Genomic DNA, 14,564 nt, shown 5'->3' with positions numbered 1-14,564 from the left:
TTTTTATTATTTGTTATATGGTACGAAGACTACAACTGCATTTGACCATGTTTGCTTAAAATTCTCCCTAGACTAGTGTCGTATAGTCTAGCAAGATTAACAAGCCTTCTTTGACTACTTGAATCTGCTGAAGAGTGAACCAACTTTCTTCTGCTCAACACAGCCGTTATAGTTGGACTGACATTCAAAGACTACATTATAAACACTTATTGATCCTTGGCATGTCTGAGCATCAGCCTTACCCTAGAAACACACACCAACCCTATGCTTGCTTCCCTCTATATTCAACAAATGAGACGACTAGTGTTGGTATATGTTAGGAAAAATACATGCTCTGCTGGCACTACTTTATAACAGTTCTGTTACCATACTTTTATTAATCATATTCACCTACTATTGCTTGATTGCCCCTAGTATTTCACCCAACTTGAGCCAACACTTGTCTTTCCATCTTGTATGAAAATTAATAATATGCTATTCACAAGTTCTGGCCTAGGGTGTTTTCATGTAACCAATGTCCTTGGGGTGCGAAACCTTACTATTCAACAGTAGATGGCTGTGACTAATTTGGTCGTCTTCATCCAAAGTCCATCAAAATGAACATTATATGCCTACTACTAATCCATAACTAAAAATTCAATCATAATAGTAAAGGTGTGGTGGCCATCACCAATGCAAAGTAATGGACCCCTGAGCATCAACCCGTTGTTTAGAGAACCCAAAGAATGGGCTCGTAGGCTTAATATATCCATAACAATCTTCTTTCCTTTTCTCGGCAAAATTAAAAATTTATTAGAAACAGAAAAATTGCAGGTTGAACAGCCTTAAGGTAATGCTACCTATCAACGAACACCATAAGAGATACATCTTTGAAATATAAAGAGATACAACCCCACCAACACTAAGACATTATAAAATCACTGAAAACGAAATGGAGGAGCATCAAAGACCACCTAAAAAACATCATAAAGCACTTAAGTACACAATTCATGAGGAAATGCATCCCAGCTTAATAAACCAAAAGACTACCTTTGACACTACCTTAAACTGGAATGTGACATTGCCAAAAAAGACTTTTAAATCAACGATTCGGCTTTGTATGATACCAACAAAACTCACGAGATTCTTCATTTTGAAGCATTTCTCAAGGCATTCCCAGCACCTTTCCGACAGACAAGACACATATAGAACCCCAACATTAACAATTTCCTTTGAGATTCATTAGTTCTTCAAAAATTGCTTCTTCATCACCATCAACCTAAAGTTCCAATAAATTTTCAAACTCTGGTTCGAATCCATAGACTGTTGGAAAATATTTGGTTCAAAAACGGTTTTATTGTACAGTGGAAAATTAAAATTTTGAAAACCAAGTTGATTTGTGTAATTTATAGCAATAAACCTTTTCCAAAACTGCACCTGTGTATTCGGCTAGACGGATATTTTTGTTCCCGACTTTCAACCGAACGATTCTCCGTTATTCTCATACCATGAACTGTTTCGAGTGTGGGTTTAAACAAATTCGAATCAAACGTAGAACTATGAATTATTTACTTTACTTTAGTGTGAAAGCAAAATTCTATCTTTAATAAAAATCGGTAGAATTATTATTTCAGAAAATAGAATCTATATTTATAAAATAAACTCTCGCTATTTTCGAGCAGAATAATAATATCTCAAAGTTGTGTGTTTAACCCTATCAGTGTCATCTATTTATAGAGAGAATAAGTGAAACCCTTCTTATATTAGTATAAGTCTATTTCCAATAGAAAATAAAATCCTAGTCCAACTAGAAAAGAGAGAGATGCAATAACCCTAGTTAAATATACTAGGGTTTTTCGTCCCATGTATTAACATGAGGAGTTTTTGAGCCTCTCTAGAATCGAGTCCAATTATAAGTGTTTTTTGAACTTTTAACACAATACTTTCTAATTCAATCCAACCTAATACATATTTTTCTATTTTTTAAAATAAACATTATAAATTTATTTAAATAAATAAATTAATTTTAATTTCCCAATTAAATAATTTTCTCAACTCGATTCCAATTCCATTAAAATCATGACAACTTTACCGTAAAAGAATTTATGTGAAAATATATTTAATATTTCCACATTCAATAGATTGACTATGACCAATTAATTTATTTCAATTTTTAAACTTTAATTAATTAATTAATAATTCAAAAAATCATAAATTAAAATTTCAGGTCATTTCCATTTATTGAGAAAACCACATTCATTTCCAAATGTTTCTCATTTCTCCAACTTTACCATTTCTATCAATTTCTATTCATTTGATTTAACATGCAATTCGTTTTTTGTTTCAACGAGCTAGTGGAGGGACTGGTTGGACATATGCGATTAGAACTCAAATGATTGATAATTAAGTTCCAGCTTTTCTCCTATCAATTAGAAACTCATTTAGTCACAAAGTCATTCTACTAAAGTATCGTGACTGATCTCTCCATAGTGACATACCATTATGAAAGCAACTCGATCAATGCTCGTCCAATGACTTTGTCATAAGTGTGTTACCCTCATAGGATATCCTTAATCTCTTTGGGATAAATCCACTCTCCAAATATGATCCTATTTTATCTTATGGTAACTATTACATCTTCCTTCATGAAAAGTCAATTACTATCAAGTAGTAATCAAGTAATTCATCACAAATACAAAAGACCCGTGGCCACATTTACTTTTTGTCTATCATGTAATGTCAATGAGAGGATATCATTTACCCTTTTCTTGGGTATGAAATTTCACTATTGTGAATGATGATACATACTACAAAAGTCGTATACCTAATGTACCAGTTTTTGATTCCTTATCTATTTGAACTCAAGCGTTTACTTACATAAAAGTATGCGAGTCATGCATACATAATTCATTATCCACTCAAGATTAAGGTATGTCACGCTTTGAGCGTCACAAGTAAATAAATCCATAAACATATTCAAGACCTATTATGCTTGGGTACAGTTGTTGCGAAATGTGCCCATATTGTAATAAACATGTAACTGTTTTCTATTTATTTGAACGATGAATAAATAAATAAAGTTAATTTCACATTTCATTATTATATCTTTTGTATTTATGTCTTTTATATTTTGCATGCATAGCAAAATTGTGACAAGCAAATATTAGCTCATTGATTGTCTAAAGTTCAAATTGAAGATAAGTGGCATTGTAAAGAACATTTACATTGCGAGAAAGACAACTTACTTCAATAGATAATCTAAATGAGTTTGTAATCCCGTAAAAGAATCAAAGTGAGCATTTGATTCAAATACTGAAAAGGATTATTATGTCGTCTATAATTCCAATTGAGGAGATGACTAGTCTTGGCTGTGGAAGCAGTTGACTCCACGAGTAGAGATATAGATGTATTCATTGGTAGAATGATACATTGGGCTGGACCCAAAATGAATAATTTTGAATCCATTTGTGAATTAATTCACTTGTGACATTCATGGTGTGATTTACCTAAATCCTGAGTTAGTCACTGACCACGCGTATGCAACTCATGTGCTTTGATATAAGTGGAAGCTTATGCTCTAAAGATGATTGAGCCCATAGCCGGTATGTTGGGTATATGACTTGTGTATGATATGAATTTACTAACAACAGTAGAATTCATAGCTTAGTTAAAGAGTTAATGATATCCTCTCATTGACATTGTGTGGACTAATAAATATGAAATGTGGCCAGGGGTTGCTTGTTCTCGAACGAGCAATTTATCACAGTCATTTGTTGATAATAATCATATTAATCATTAAAAAGACACAATGATGACAATGAGATAAAATATGATTGTATTGAGTGAACGGATTTAACTCAAAGGAATCAAGGATATCATATGGGGTAACACACACATGACGAGGTCATTGGACAAAACAGTTGGATGAATTGCTTTCATAAATAGTATACAATAATGAGTTTTCAATCATGGTACTTCTTGTGGAATGACTCCATGATTAAGTAATTATGAGTTATTGGAACGATGCTTCTGGACATAATTGCAATCCCCAAAGCCTAATTGTATATGTCCGATTGGTCCCTCTGCTAGCTCAACAAAAGTTCGATCGGACTGCATTTGAATTAAAAGAAAATTCTACAACTTTGGGAATAATTTAATTGAGTCAATTTATTCAATGTGGAATTAAATTAGGTGGTCCCGAGAATTGTTCAACTAGAGAATTTAATTAAAGAATTTTCTTGAAAAATTAATTTAGAAAATCTAAGTAATTTTTGGAAAAATTAATTTTGATCAAGTAAAATTAAATTAATTAATTAAATTAGAATTACTATGATATTTTTGGAAGTTAATTTTCAAGTTAGACAACTGACCTAATGAGTAATTGAACTTGAAAGTTGGACTTGATATCGTAAATTGGGTCTGGGAGCCTAAAAACTAGACCAAAACCCAAAAATTGGTCAAACCAGGCTTGGTATGTGAAACCCGACTGACGATCCAACTTGTGGCTAGACCGGACCGTTCGGGTCGTCATTGACCCGAATTGAATTGGTAGCAGCTGAACTAGCTCAGGGTGCCATAAGGGTGCTGCACCTGCATCACCAGATACAGGGGTGTTGGTGGCTGCGATGGCGTTGTCCCGGTGGCCGGTGGCGGTTGGTTATCGGTAGTTGAACAGTGGAAGAGTTACACTCCTACTGGGACTCTACCGGAGAATTTGATTTCAAATTAATTATTCCAAAAATAATATTATTTTAAGAGTTGAATATTAAATTTAATTTAATACTTATCTTAATAGTATTTTATTAATTTAATATTAAACTGATGATCTTAATATTAAATTTAATCTAATATTTATCTTGATAAATATTATATTAACTTAATATTAACGTGATTAAGTTTAATCATAGTTGAACTCTATAAACTCTTCCTATATAAAGAGAGCCTTGAGTCATTATTTACACACACTTGAATTTAAGAGAAAGTTGTAGAGAGAAAATTCTCTGAAGAGATTATTCCAAAAAATTTCTAAAAATATTTTTCTAATTTACAATTTGACCTAAAAGTTTAGAGAAATTGCAAAATTACCCCACTAGTAAATTTTGTGAAAAATTTTCTGATTCGAAGCGAGCCCACATTCTGCAAACGTGAGCTTGAGGATAGCGAAGAAGACTACTCAGTTGAAGTGCTCATCCTAAACAAATCGAAAAGGTACAATTTTGATTAAGTGTTTATTACTTTAGATATCACAACCAATATATTTTTTTGGAAAAAAAAATTAAAACTCTGATTTTCCCTAAATTTATTTTCCACTTTCCAAACCCCTTTTTTCCAACAATAGTCCGATATGCTATCAGTCTTGTACAAATGGATATTCTACACTTAGGTCACCAGATCTAACACTAAATTACTTCCTAGAGTCATCAATTCTAGAGTTTAAGCACATTTGATTTAATCCAATTAATCAATTTTAAACCCTAACTTTAGACTAATCACACCCATTTCAATTAATCAATCTCCCTACGAATTAGTTACTACCCATTTTAATTGCCCTTAATTTGATAAATTCGTAAAATATTAAATAATGAAAAATGAAGTAAAAGGTAAGAGATTGCTCAGAGTTCTGATGAAATTGATGTTGGAGATCACTTGGGTGGTACGCTAATTTGTGAGTGTTCGCGATGGAGAAATTCATAATGGACGAAAGCGTAAAGATAAAGAAAAGAAACAATGAACAAAAATAGCAAAAACTTCGAAATTACTTAAAAATAAAAACTGTAGAAAAATCAAGATTCAATCCTTAAATCTATTTAATCTCCTAAATTAAAACATAAGCGAGCCTCCCAATATGATGTTTTAATATTATATTTATAGTAGTAATGTATTTTGACCTAATTGGGTCGATCTGACCCTTAATTACAAGTTAATGGCGCTTGTACGGACGGAAACACCCTTGTAGATGTTTGTTCCGTCGAGTGTCGATGTCATGACTTTGCAGGTAGTTTGCTCGAATCTCTGGAGAAAGGTTTTATGTCGTAACTTTGCTTTCTTAATGTCGTGACTTTGCTGCAGCTATGTAATTGACTTCCATCTTTGGTTACTCGCTCAAATGTTGCGACCTTCAATACTGAATGTTGCGACTTCATAGTCCAATGTTGCAACTTTGCTTCCTCGATGTTGCGACTTTGGAACCAAATTACTTGCCTTGTAGATGTTGGTAAAAAAATCATCTAACTGTTGGAGTAGCTTCAATGTTGCGACATTTGGTCTAGTCCACTATCTCCTTAGCTTTAGTTGTTTCTTACACACTTCATCAACTTGTTAGAGCTTCCTTAGGCTTGAATTGGCCTAATTGGCCAAGAATCATTTTATTCAATTGAAGTTAATAACTAGATAATTCCTAGAACTAATGAAAATCACCTAAAAATACTTGATTACAAGCTCTATAAGTAGCGAAAAGAACCTAATTTGCCATAACAAGTTATGACAAATCAAATTCCCCTACACTTAAGTCTGTTTGTCCCCAAGAAAACACAAAAACAAACACATGCAAATTATGACGACCTTTGAGCATGTTTGATGAAGAAATTTAGTTCAAGACATGAGGGCCAAGAATGCCTTCTTTACTATCTTTACCATGCAATTTCAGTATGATACTTAACAAACTCATAACTTTTAAAATTAATCATGAGAGTTCAATTGATTACAACCTAAACAAGTTACAACTAACATGATATTCATCCATGAATTGATTTGTCAAGGTAACATAGGGCTTCTCGACTTATAATGTTTTGAGGCTTAAGGTTGGTTCGGTTTCAAGGAATGGGAGCATCAAAACGGTTAAGACGTAGTCATTTCATTCTCTCTTTTTTTTTTGTGAATTACAAGAACAAGGTAAAGTTCAAACAACAAACACGACTAACGTAACTCGAACCCAAATCATACCTGGAGAGGTGAATACCTTAACTATCCAACCATCACATGGGGCTAAAAGATTCCATTCTTTTTATTTAGTATCAACCCAAAAATAAATATTATGTATACATTAGGAACTGTAGAACAAAGTTTGTAAACGTACAAACTTACGTTTAAAATGGATACTTTTTTTTTTAGGAAACTATATGACAGGCCAATGTAAATATACGCGTGGCAACAATTTGTTTTGCTATTTGTCGGAATAAGAACTAAAAAGTAATTGAATTTTTCACATTTTTTAAAAATCTAGCTATAGTATATATTAGATATATTAAATTGGTCGAAGAAAATCCAACATCATCTATTTAAATTCTCACGTAACTATTAAAGTCAAAATAATCACTATAATTACTTGAAATATATAAAAAATAAATTGTTATAAAATATTTATTGTCAAGAATAAATAATCTAACATCATTATTCATTTCTATATTAAAAAAAAAAAAAAGCTTTCTTCAACGCAAATACTTGGTGCTCCTTCAGTGAGTTGTTCAAAGCTGTTGGTGGAAGTTAGGCTTAGGAGTAGAATCATGCTTCTTAGGAAGCTTTACATTTGATGGCGTTTATATAACTTGATGGAGGTTGAAGTAAGTAAGATCTAAGTTCCTTCGCATCACTCTTGTCAATTTTTTTTTTCTGGAATTGGTTTAATTAGTGGGTCATCTATCAAATTATCTAAGTTCCTTCGCATCACTCTTGTCAATTTTTTTTTCTGGAATTGGTTTAATTATTGGGTCATCTATCAAATTGCTTGTTGTTGTTGTATTTGGGTGAACAAAAATTGTTTACAACTTCCAAGAGGCGAAGAATGCTCTTGTGGGGCACGTTAAGGTCAAGGACTCTTAAAGGCCCTCAAAGAATCACAAACCCATAACCAAAAGATAATTGAAGAGCCAAAAGCATTGTTTTGAAACATTCTATGTTTCAGAATAGAAGTTGACGGCGCACTATCGAGTAACGACATTCCCCTGCCCTTTTATTTGCTTGGTCCAGAACCACTAGTTGTGCTTCTATCAAATCCTTTGAATTGTTGACTTTGAGTACTCTTTACACTGTAATGACGAATGGCAATGGTCATGGATTTATGGTGACTGATAGATGGTTGAAGGTTGATCTGTGAGAATCAAGTTTAAAAAAGATGGTAGTGTGTGATGGGTCTGATGATGACCATGGTGATGGTCTTGGGAGTTCTCTTTTTCTTCTTCTCTTACTCAACTCCCTCTTAACTTCCCCTTAAAACCGTTCTCCACCTCTTTTTAATTCTCTCTTCTCGCCCCGGTAACTGCTCATGGGAGCAATTTGTAAACCCCCAACGTGGTGGGTAAAATAACATTTAAGCCCCCCCACGTTTTAGCCCCTTTATACTTAAAAACAATTAATCACTTAATGCCCCAACAATTTCGTTTGAACTTCTCTTACATATTAGTAATTCTATCACTTATAACAATTTTTTAGCATTAGAACTCTTTTATTATTTTCTTCCTCTACATCCCATATCCTTTATGTACATGTATATGTATGAGAATCTTTGACTTTTAGTATAGCATGCCTATATATAATATTAATTATTCATTCACTAATTACACATATACTCTTGTCTACTTGAGTAACAATCAATAAAATATTTATATCTTGGCTTAAAAAATTCAAAATTAAGATCCGCTTGTTATTTTTGAAATTAGACTAAATGAACTTTTTATCATAAAAATTTCAAAATTTTCTCACAAGTCAATTAATGCAGTATTTTTTTAAAAAACCTCGTATGTTCTGCTACTAGGCAACTTTGACCTATACTAAAATAAATTTATCTATTAGTATATAATTCATATAAGGTTGTCATTTGTTTCTAGGCTCATTGAGATTTTTCATACATATAATATTTATCTCTTAGTTATTTTTTTTTACAATTTTTAATGATTTTTCAAAGTTAGAATAGAGCAACTTGAAATTCATCTGACCTTGTCTCACTAGAATGCATATATCTCATTCAATACAATCCCAATACTTACATTGTTTCTTCTATAATAACTAAATTCATTAAGATTTAATTTCATACTTCGTTCAATATTTAATTCACTTTCTAATTTTTTTTGGTGAAATTTCAATATTGTGATTGTCTAGAAATCGTTTTAGTGAAAATATTTACTTTTCCATGATTGTTTGTATTAACTTTCAATTGAAAGCATATAGTCATTATACTTTTGATTATTATTCAATTTAGCCATATAAAATCATATTTTAGTAACATATCAATTTCTTTACCTTAACATTTCTCATGATAGAAATCATATCTCTCATTTTCTTATAAAAACTTAGTGTCTTTATATATCATTCATTAAAAATACTTTCTATCTTTTGGTATTTTGATTAAATTTGTAACGACTTGGTTTTCAATGGTGCCGAAAATCGCAAGTTCAAAACTCCATTTTCATAAATATTAAATAAAGAGAACTACAGTCTTATTATATAAGTGAATTGAATTTTGGATAGGTAATTTAGCTGAATTAGTGATTAATTAAGGTCTAGGGACTAAATTGTAAAGTTTAATCGCTATAGAATTTTTAATTAGAAAATGGCTTAAGGACTTAAATAACAATTAGAATATGTCAAGGTGGGTTTTAGTGGCTGGTAATGTTAATAGTAGATTAACTAAATAAATTAAAGTTAATTAAAGTGTAATTACCCGAAAGTCAGTGGTGTTGAAAATAATGATTTCAGAACCCTATTTTCGATGACCGAGTCCGTAAATATTATTATTTAATATTTATGAGGTGAACATAAGTTTAGCTAAATTTTGGTTCCTTAATTTTGTCAAACGATTAGTTAATTAAGGTACAATGACTGAATTATAAAAGTGGAAGAAGTTAATAACTATAGGTTTTTAATTGTTAAAAGACTTATGTAGCAATTAAACCAATTTTGCCATTTAAAACTATGGTGAACGTTTTATGTTCATGTTTAGCTAAATTAATAATAAAATCTAAAGAACTTAAAATATGTAAAATAAAAATAAAATAACAAGAACAAATATGAAAGTGGAAGGAAAGAGAGAATAACCATTCATTTTTCTTTCATCTTCCTCACAGAGCATTCAACAAAGAAAGTTGGGGTTCTTAACTTCAAGCATTCGGCCTTGGTGTATGGTATGCGAAATTAATCTGTTTATTGTGTATTTTATATTTTTGAGGTCTCAAGAGCTTAATTTAGTTAATTCTTATATTGATTTTCGAAAGTGTTAAAGTTTCTAAATGTTTTCGTTGATGAATTCTTAATAAAATTGATGTTATTTGGTTAGATTTGGTGCTTAGATATAAAAAAAGACTAGTTTGTAAAGTGAAAATAGTTAGTTTTGAACATACGGACTAAAATGTAAATGAAATTGGTATTAAATTTTTTTAATTATGAACAATATAAGGTCTTAGAAGGATGTAACTGAGATTGATTTCGAAATCAAATTTGAAAGTTATGGTAATTTTGATTTTAGGGACTAAATTGAAGAAAATACAAAATTTTAGGGGCATTAAAATAATTAATTTGAACTGATACATGCATATAATAGGATGATTAATATGTGTGGTATTGATAAATTGGATGAAATAATTATATAGATCGAAAATTGGAGCAAATTGGAAATAATCGAAAAAAGACAGAATTGTTGAATAGTCCTTAAAGTTTTAACTTGTTTACTGATTTAACCAAGTAATTTTATATGGTAGGCTTATGAAATTATTTTTGGGTTGTTGTAAATTGAATTGTTTACAATTTGGTACAAAAAGGTGTGATATGGACTAAATCGTAAATAAATGATAAATTGACTAAAAAATTGAATATGATGAATTACAATTTGAGATATTTAAATAGTTGAAATCCAATTATGATTGATCGAATAGTAATAGTATAAATTTAATTGATTATTCCGATAGATGATTAAATTGAATAACTTGCAAAATATATATGACCTTGAAATTGAATGTGATGTGAATAGAATTTGATATTATACCATTACTAAATTATTATTCCTAGCTAAAAACAACGCAGGATCACCAAAAGGGAAAGGGAAGACGAGAGTCGACGACGAATGACGCGAGCTTTCGGTTTGTATTTCTATAACCCAAAACTAATTATAGTTAATGAATATTCATGATATATTGCATTATATAGTATTACGGTAAGCTATTAAAAGAATTTGGGTTAAAGTATGTTATGTCACTTGATAAATTGATGAATTAATGTTGAAATAAGAATTATGGGATATAGTTTGAATTATGCGATGAAGTTAGAAGTTGGTTACTCTATTAAATGTACAAGTTTATTTTGGGATGGTTGATAGTACATTGCGGTGCTAGATGAGATGCAGGTTGACTAAACTGAATATTCATTCTAAGAATCCAAATTAGGTTAAGAGGATTCAATTAATGCGATTTGGCTATAGGGTAAATTGGATATGCATTGTGATAGAATGCAATAGAGCATGTACCTAATGGAGTCATTTTAATATTTTGATATGTTTGAGATCATAGTTGAAATTATTTAAGATTGAGTTGTGATGTATAAAATTGTAAGACCCTATACTCGGCCTAGTTGCCAAGTTCGAATATAAAGATGTCACACCACCGTCTCATGTCATACTTATAGTAAATTGACACATTATTAAGATATCATCCTCTTTATCAATGATCTTATAAATTTTTAGTCAGACATATATCAACCATCATTAAAACATGCCAAGGATACTTTAAATAAACTTATAATGATTAAAAATGCATTAGGACCACTTAGCAAAATTTTCAAGACAATCATGTAGGTATCGGTACTGACACTAGGGTATTGATATTTTCTTTAAGTGGTATCGATACCACCTAGGAAAATGATACCAAACATGCATTCTATTTCTCAATTAAAAGCCAAAGTCTCGAAAATTATCGGTACTTGCCATGAAATTTCGATATTTTAACCCTGAGTATCGATACTCTTGCAAAGGTATCGATACCAAATCTCTATTCTGACTCCCTATATGTTTCAAAACACAGAGGTATCGATTTTAAAACCCATTTATCGATACCTCTACCCCAGACCTAAAAAATGCAGCATACATAAGCAATTAATCCATTCCAATTTAGTTCTTAAACATCATACATCAATTACTTCGACAAATAATCATTCAACGGCCTAATTAACAGTTCAATATCGCAAAATCATATTCGAGCAAGTCATGTCAATCCATCCTCATGTTCATGAACCCAAGCATAACGATAACATGTAATCATTATAAACTGAACCAAAAACCAACAAAATGTCTAGAAGTTAACATGACCATAAACAAGTCTACCACATTGCCTTATTCCCAAAACATAAACAAATGACAATAACACCTATGAAATCACAGAAATGGACTTGCTTGAATCCCCATTTGGAAATCGCACCGCTCACACCGGCACACTACTAATCTACAATGGTTTAAGAATGAATGGGTGAGCTTAACAAGATCAGTGAATGCCTAGAACAACTACACGAAAACTATTCATCAAGCATTAACGAAACAACCATATAGCACAACCTCAACAGTTTCAACTTTAGTGTCATATTATTCTTACTCGTGCATTATTTACTAGTTCATTTACATGGTAATCGTATTCACTTTTAAGCGTATATCACATTACACATATAATCACATAACATTTAAGCATATATCACAATAATCAAAACATGTTTATAGATAAATTGCATAATGGTCACATGTCATATAAACACATATCACAATACACACATATTCATAATTTAAGATAATTTGGCACTTGAGCTATGAAATATAAAAGAGAGCTTTATTATCACTCATCGGACACACTGATCTACAACACACCACATAGACTCATAGAGTCAAACATGTCCCAAAAGTGAAGCATAAATCTAACACTCTCCTTATTTCCCCTCACATGTCCCGTTAAATGGAGCTTAGCTCACATTCCTTTATCCTTCCAACATGTCCCAAGGCCTCAACACCTAAAATCACTGTACATATAGTTGAGTACTCACAATCTTATGGCATGCCAACTATATCCCACGGTTTCAAGATCACAAGGCCAAAATATCTGAAATCAATCACATATCACTTATCGATTATCCGTACACTATCACTGCATATTTGTATTTTTAGTTAATCACTGTCACTAACATTTAACATATACATAACTTGTACACATTAGCACTTTGACAACAGTTATCATAACCACATATCACCCCTAACCCACATCCGTCACCAGATTAGGGTTACGAAGCATTATCGTACAAACAAAACATTAAAACGTACATTTCATACATCATTGAAAACATATTATAATACTTTCCTTCACATACATATCGTCCCTTAATCGAGCCCTCGAGGCCCTAGAAACAACTTAGAAAGAATTCAGGACCAAATTGGAAACATTTGAAAAGTTTAAGAAAAAGTTAGAAAATTTTGATTACATGGGTCACATGGCTGTGTGGCCTGGCCGTATGCCTCACATGGCTGAGACATACGCCCGTGTCTCAGGCCATGTAACCTTCGGACTAGGGACACACGGTCGTGTACCAGCCCTTATCCTTACCCGTGTAACTCTCTGAGTAGGGTCACACGGCTGTGTCATAGACTCGTGTGTCAGGCCGTGTAACTCTTAAAATAGCCCCACAGGCCGTGTCGTCACGCCGTTTGTCACACATGGTTGAGTCACACGTCTGTGTGGACATAAATTTGCCCAAAATCAAGCCATTTTCAACACCAAATCATGCATACACCTATATCCATTTTGTGCACATAATCAAGACATCAAAACCTTACCAAAACATGCATATAATGACCAATTCAGAAGTCCTAAAATCCACTAACCAATATGTCATTCAAGGCACCTCAATTGCAAACATCCAAATTTACTTAAACATGCATACTTTACCACTTTTAATTCATCAACTATTAGCTTTAAAACTTACCTAACATGCCACAATTTGACCATTACCATTCCACCACAAAATCTTGCCATTTGAGCCATTCAAACATGCAACAAGATAACACATTGACACAAACTAGTAAGGCATCAAATGTACTAAGCCAAATAAATTTTACGTACCAAATCAACATCTAAGCATTCAACTAAACATCATTATAAGTCCACCTATACATGCAATTATAACCTTGGCCAAAACATCAAAAACTACCAACATTTATGCAAGATAGTGTGATAGATCTCCAATAAGCTTCCAAACTGATCGAGCTTCCGATTATTTATAAAACATAGGAAAGAAACTACTTAAGCACATAATGCTTAGTAAGTTCGTAGAATACGAAACATAACTTACCATTCATTTGTATAATGTAAATAGATTAATTAAAGCATCAACTAATACCACAAACTTGGCACAATGCCTATACAACATCAACAAATACACAAGTTAGTGCATTTATACATGGTTCAAATGATTTCATTCATAACAAGTAACTTACATTTTTGTTCATACCAATCACCATATCCTTTTCATAAGTACATGATATATTTCATTTGAACACTTAACATTTACTTTCCTTTTCATGCCCGTTGAACCATCTAGAATATCATTGGATACTTGGGAAAGTTCACACG

Source organism: Gossypium hirsutum, chromosome D02 (genome assembly GCF_007990345.1).
Source record: "Gossypium hirsutum isolate 1008001.06 chromosome D02, Gossypium_hirsutum_v2.1, whole genome shotgun sequence".
In the NCBI taxonomy this organism is placed as follows: domain Eukaryota; kingdom Viridiplantae; phylum Streptophyta; class Magnoliopsida; order Malvales; family Malvaceae; genus Gossypium; species Gossypium hirsutum.
The sequence above is the reverse complement of the archived record's forward strand: the minus strand, read 5'-3'. Positions refer to the sequence as shown.